We start from the raw sequence: 7085 nt of genomic DNA, 5'->3' as shown, positions 1-7085 counted from the left end.
GCTTCCAGTCCCCTCTTAGCTCTCGGAGTCCCTGGGACCCTCCCAACACGCTCCCTTTTTGGCTTAAGATTGCCAGACCTTTTCTGTAGATCGCAGTCAAGAACTCTGACTGGTATAAATTGTGTGGGCCTCTCGAAAGGAAAGAGCAGTGGCTCCGTCGTTACCCTCACTGGTAGCCCAGCCAGAAGAGCGGCTGCACACGGCCCAGAGTCCCAGAGCGCTTTGTACACCTGTCAACTGCTCGTTCGGACACTGTCGACCGCAAGAAGCACAGCACTGAAATTGCTATACAATTCCCTCCTGTAGGAAGAGCAGGGCTTCAGCACCGCTGTCCAAGACCGTGGTTTCCGTCTCTAGAAAACCGTATTGCTGATGGACTCAGAAATTGGAAAGTGTTTATTTGTAGTTGAAAGTGAACATGGTTTAACAGAAAAGACTTGTCACAGAAATACTCTGCAAGCTCTTCTCAGTGATTACCTCCCACAAGCAATTCCTGTAAGGTTTAATCAGGGATTTTCATGGGGGCAAGTTCAAATGCAGATTCTGAGCCAGCAACCCCCCTGCCCCGGCCTCTGGGAGCTGCAAAAACAGGCAGCCAGTATTGGGGAGTCTGTCTTGTTAAGCTGATGACACTCCCCCAGGCCATCTGGGAGCTGGGTAATAGAATGGCAACTCTAGACTAAAGTCTGGTCATTGCTGGGGCAGATCAGAAGGAATGGGGAAGACGTCTTCAGGTTTTTAGAACTGTGGGATCTGTGATACAGGACAGGGCAGAAGGAAGGGGGAGAGAGAATTAAGATCACGAGTGCATTTTTACCACTGGATTGAGTCTCACTGTATGAGGTTCTGTAAGTGGGTGTGTTGGGCCCCCTCCCTCCCTTTCCCCTGGAACTTCCCCACTTAGGTGATCGGTTCTTGGACTCAGAAACCTAGAGCTGCAGTTGTGTGTCATGTATGTGGCTGGACTCCGGCCACAGCGGAGGGGAGACGGGGAGCAGGGAAAGGAGGGAGGAATGAAGGTCGAGTTCAAGCAGGAGAGGGGGTTCAGTTATCAGTGAATTGCCTCTCAGTCCTAGATCCTCCCTTCGTCGCCTGCTTCTGTAATGATGGGAGGAGACCCTTGCAGGCGCCTCCCTTCTGCAGGAAGGATGAATGCGACTTTGTCAGCGGAGAGCACTGGGGATGGGAAGGCTTTTCAGGAGGAGGGGCTTCTCCTTCTCGTACTGGAGTGCTGCTGTTTGGTTTCTTTCTTGCTCCTGTCACATGGTCACAGCCATAGACGTGAGGAGAATCTGCTGGTGCTGCTCTCCACCCACCTGTGTGTTTACAGTCCCATCCCTGACCCTGGCCAGGTGCTTACCTCCCTGTGGACCGCTCAGTGTAGCCCTCGTGTTGCCCCACTGGTGGGTGGCCCCCCACCCTTGGCTCTGTTGTGTGCTCATCGGCCAGCATCATCCAACCAAAACCCGGAGGGCTGTCTCCAGCTTGCCTGGTACTGGAGCAACCCGGGGAACTTCTTTCCCATCCAGAGGCCTGACACTGTACCTCCAACAAGGTGTAAATCCCAGCCTTACGCAGGGGCCTCTGTTCCAAGTTTGTTCCTTCCTTAGGTATTGTTTCCAGGCCCTAGAGAATTCTTTAGGGTCACTCCCCTGTTATAATGATAATGTTTGATATTAAACTTTCCTTGTGTGTGTCGTCTGGATGGCTCAGTCAGTGAAGCGTCTGCCTTCTGCCCAGGATCCTGGGATTGAGCCCGTGTGGGGCTCCCTGCTTAGTGGGGAGTCTGCTTCTCCCTCTCCCTCTGCTGCTACCCCTGCTCGTGCTCCTGCTCACATTCTTTCTCTCTCAAATAAATAAAATCTTAAAAAATAAAATAAGAAAAAACTTTTCTTGTTTGTTTTCTCTCTCCAAACTGGAACCTGACTGATAAAGGATTGGTAGAGGCAGTCGTCCCTCAAAGATGGGATTCGGGAATAGGTTTGGTCACGCCGTTCGGCTAAAGGGCTAAGCTCCTTGACAGTGGGGGACGGGGTACTAGTAACCCTTGGCACATGGTGGCTTTGTAATTAATCAAGCTATAAGCTGTGTTTGAGTTTGATGAAGTGTCAAGTGAGTAAGTGCTTTGGGAACCCAAGTGGTTGATGCACTTGACTTTTATGGCAGTAACGACGACTACAAGGAGTGTGATTTGGGATTGATTTTTTTCAATGCACTTGAGCGTTTACAAAAAGAAAATGACACACTCAGTTCCTCTGACTTCCAGCTTAAGTGTCTGACAGCCTCGAAAGGATCTCCTTTTTCTTATAGCCTTGGGGCTAATATTGCCGGAAATAAAATACGACATTTACTTGTGTGGGTTGCTGAATTGCAGTGGTACTTAAATTCATAGGCTTGTCAGGCTTCTCATGTGACATTTAGGACATTGGTTAGGAAAGAATGTAATCATGGAACTTCGAATGGAAACAATTGGTTGGACCCCAATAAAGCCAACTTGAATCCCCATGTCATTCTGAGCCTCCCTTAACCAAAAGAATCAGCTTCTTCTCCAGCATCGGAGAAGGAGAGCCTATCTTTGCTTGGAAGCCCTGTGATAACTCACCTCGGGCAAACCTTGGAAATGGATTCTCAAGACACACCACCAAACGTACTCTGTTGCCGCTAAACCCAGGATCAAATCTCACTGTGTGCTAAGGGGCCAGGACATACTGTAACCCAAGAGAAAATAACTTGCGTACTAAAATAATTGTAAACCCTGGGGAAGATGTGCAGGAGTGAATTCTAAGGGTGTTAGACCAAGCGCAGCACTCAGTTACAAAGATAAAAAAGCAATATTTACCACAAAGCATAGCATCAATGTACCAGCAACAAAATGCTTTACAAGGATATCTCACAGGCAAATTGATCCTAGTGGCTCTAGGAATGAAATAGATGGATAACCCACTAGTAACTTTCTTGACTGATAAACTCTACTACATTTGGAGCCAAAACCCTGACTTGAATCGCCACAGTGAAGAATCGTGGCCTCTTGGTGGGTTTCCAGACCTTAGTCGGTTCACAGACCCGGAGAGACCAAGTAATGTGAGAAAGGACGCTGTGCCACTGTTGCAAACACCCACCGTGAAAAGAACCCTGCAGTCATTTGTGAGAGTGAGAGCGTCTAACACAGTGATCTGTAAGGGATCACGAAGTCGTTGTTCCTAACTGACGCTAGTTGATGCCACTACGACTCAGCGGTCAAAGTGCGGGCTGGCAGCGATGAAAGAATACAGCCTTCCTTCCAGTGCGACTCATAGTGGGCTTCATTTGCCCCAGACTAACTCTCTGACCGTGGGGTGCGTGTCATTATGGCAGCAATGGCTAAGTGAAAGTCCCTGGAATGTCCTCTCCTGATCAAGATTGTGAACCAGCAGCAATTCCTCATCTGTAGAAAAACTGCAGAGACTCATGTCACCATCAAATATTTGAAAATACGAGGGGTGGATGCTATCGATCACATTCCCACTTAACTCGTGGTTAGGCCTGTGATGAAGTCAGATGGATCTTGGAGAATGACCAGGGGCTACTGCAAACTTACTCAGACGGCAACGCCAGTCGCTGCTGCTCTTTCGGTTGTATCATCTCTACTGGAACAAATCAACAAACTCTGACGCTTGGTGTGAAGCCAGTGACCCCGTCAATGCCTTCATGTCCACCAATGTGGAAGGAACACAAAATGAGCTTGGCTTTTACTTGGCAGGGCAACCAGTATACCTTTACAGTCCTGCATCAGGGCTCTATCAGTTCTACTCTAAGAGGATTAATTTTAGGAATCAAAGAATGGGGATGGCTTTTCTCACTGTGATGCTTAATAAGCCATTCCCAGAATTACTTTTTTTCTTTTTTAAAGATTTTATTTATTAGAGAGAGACAGAGTGAGAGAGAGCATGATCAGGGAGGAGAGGTAGAAGTAGGCTCCCCACTGAGCAAGGAGCCCAATGCAGGACTCCATCCCAGGACCCTGACACCATGACTGGAACCGAAGGCAGATGCTTCACCACCGACTGAGCCACCCAGGTGTCCCATTCCCAGAATTTCTGCTTATTGACTGAGAAGCTTCGAGCTCTGTGAGTTTGGATGTCTTAGTACTTCACAGCGGAATACTTCCACCAAAGGACACAGTAGTGCTTCCACTGAATTGGAAGGCGAGACTTCTACCTGACCATTTGGGGCTCTTTATGCCACTTGAACAAACAGGAGGAAGAGTTCCTGTATTTGTTGGAGTCACTGATCTTGAATACCAAGAGGAAACTGGGTTGCTGCTGCACAGTGAGGCCAAGGAGGGTTTTGTTTGTAATCCTGTGGACTCTCTGGAGTGCCTCTTGATACTTCCATACCCAATAGAAAAAGTTAATGAAAGTGACAGCATCAAAAAAAGATATTCCAATTGCTAACGTAGGCCCTTTGGGAATTAATGTTTGGGACATTCCATCTGGGAAATAACCCAAATTAGTTGAGATTCTGGCTGAAGATGAGGGAAATACAGAAATAATAGTGGGAAAAAAAAAGGATAATTGAATATCCACTAGAGTCTTGTAATCAATTACAGGAACAAGAACTATGGGAGCTTTGCATATTTTTTTCTTTGCTTGTTATATATGTTCACTTGTATAGATTAATTATCTTCTTCTCTCTCCTTTGCCCATTTTTTATTTTACATACAAGTAGTTCTGGGTTAATTTTCAAATGTACTCATCAACTAACAAAATATTCAGTGAGAATGTGATGGAGTTTGGGAGTCATTAGTATAGCAGACATGGATGAGCTTTGGGTCTGTGCACTTCCTGACCTTTGGGAAAGGGTGAGAATTCTTCACTTGTCGGGATAACTGTATCTTAGGAGGACGGTAATACAGAGTCGTTTAAATGTTGTGCAAAATGTGCATAACGTGCGTGCAGGAGGGTGAGTCACCAAAGCGTGGACTGTGACAGCGATCGCCTTATTGCTTTTCATCTCCAAATCTGTCATGTATTACCTCCTTTGTGATGATGGAGCTGGACTCCAAGCATTTCACCTCTGCGGCAAGCGTAATGTCAGTGGAGGGTGATGGGATACCACAGGACGGAGATGTTTTCTTCTTGGTTCTGGGATCCCGCCATGTTGTATTTTCCCTGCTCCTAGTACATGGTCTCCAGCAGCACATATGGCAAGACCCTGGTTGTGCTCCAGCTCCGCTGCTTGTCCAGAGTATGCAGGCCCTTGCAAGTTCACGCGTCTTGTCCCAGCCCAGTAACCACCTCTACAGGGCCTCCCCGCAGACACTACACAGCCGAGTTCTCACACCATCCTGCTGGAAAGTGGGCTCCCAGGACTCTGGCTCAGTCAATTGAATATTGCTTAGATAAAGGGAGTGTCCCCAGAACCCCTCTGAGGAATGTATCCAGCCGGTGAGTTTTCCACTCTGCATAGTAAATCCACTCTAGCATATGCTCTTCTCTCAGCCTTTTGTTCACTTATTCTATAGCCAGCCATATAAGTTCTGGCATGTCTGCTTCATTCATTGCACGTTGTTACATTTTCCAGCTTTCAAGAGCCATTCTAGGAGTGTGTTGACACATCTTATAGGGTCCTTGCTGAGGCGTTACATCATATATATATATATATATATATATATATTTTTTTTTTTTTAAGTAGGCTCCACACCCAACATGGAGACCATGTGGGGTTTGAACTCACGACCCTGAGATTAAGACCTGAGCTGAGATCAAGATTCGGACACTCAGCTCACTGAGCCATCCAGGCACCCCAGTGTTCCATCCTATTTTAAGGGGAGTGCTCCATATCAATAAATTTTCCCATAGCCAGCCATATAGTGTGCTCTTTTTGACCTAGAAGACTCAAGATCCAGTTCCATATGTGTTTTTTCCAGTTCCCACTAGAACATATTTGCCAAATGCTAAAGCTTCCTCAGTGGATAGCTCCTTTCTTCCTTCCACCGGCCTAGTATATACCCCATTCCAGACCCTTGTTATTGCTCTGGTGTCCAGGAGGGCATAAGTGGACCTTATCTTGTAGGGCACCTGCCTCACGTGAGGCCTCTGTATTATCTTTAAGTGAAGAGCAGGTCACTTCTTAATGCCCAGAAGACTCAGAAGCAGCTGGAAATTCAAGGTTCCCAAATGCATTTACCCAGCTATCCTGCCCCAAATCTCAGGGTCCCGTTCCTTCCCTAGTGGAGTCATAACTTTGGCACAGGAAGCCTGCTGCAGGAGAGAATCCAGTCTTTCCTTAAGTGCCACTACTTTCATGACTGAGTCCTCAGCCTGGTCCTGGTCCTGATCCTCCAGCCACAGGAGAACCCTTAAATGTTGCTAAGGAGTCCCCTCTTGCCTTCACGTTCCATCTTGGATTGGTGGTTTCTCACCCTGAGCCTTCTGTATCTGTTGAGCTAATCAATGGTACTTAGCATCAACCACCTGTTCCATGATTCCCATGGCTAGCATTGCCTTTATAGCTAGACATGTCACATAGGCCGATGCATCCTTCTTGATTAAACTCTTACCCCAGATCACTACTAGGGAGAATTCAGACAAGCACCCTGCTACAGCGTTCCAGGTGCTGTTCATTCTCCACCTGCACTGATGGTGGGGTCCTTATTGCCTGTCAGCCAGTGGATGACCAGTTTCCAAAGTCCCACTTACACTCTGCTTCCTAGAGCCATGATAGTTGCCCTGAATTCCATGAGGACAGATACCGAGACACCACCGAGATGGATAGTTGGGTGGGATGAAGGGAGGGTGGCTCTCTGGAGACAGAGCTTTAAGGAAGTGAGGAAGGCAGGAGCTGGCAGAAGGAGAAGCTCATCTGTAGCTGAGGCCTCGGCTGATTCTGTTGAATGTTTGGAGCTGAGATGTCTTTCCTAGTGTCTAGATTGAGTGCCATGGGGCTGGGGCTTTGTCTCCCTGCTTCAGCGTATTGTGGGTTGTGGGATGCCTTCCTGGAGGTGGTGTAACTTTGAGCAAGGCCGATCCTAATGACTTAGGGCAATTCCAGTGAGAGCCGCAGCCTCGAGCCATCACCCGACTGTCCCAGAAGTCAGGGCCGGG

The sequence above is a fragment of the Ursus arctos genome, unplaced genomic scaffold, assembly GCF_023065955.2.
Source record: "Ursus arctos isolate Adak ecotype North America unplaced genomic scaffold, UrsArc2.0 scaffold_22, whole genome shotgun sequence".
Classification (NCBI taxonomy): domain Eukaryota; kingdom Metazoa; phylum Chordata; class Mammalia; order Carnivora; family Ursidae; genus Ursus; species Ursus arctos.
The sequence above is the reverse complement of the archived record's forward strand: the minus strand, read 5'-3'. Positions refer to the sequence as shown.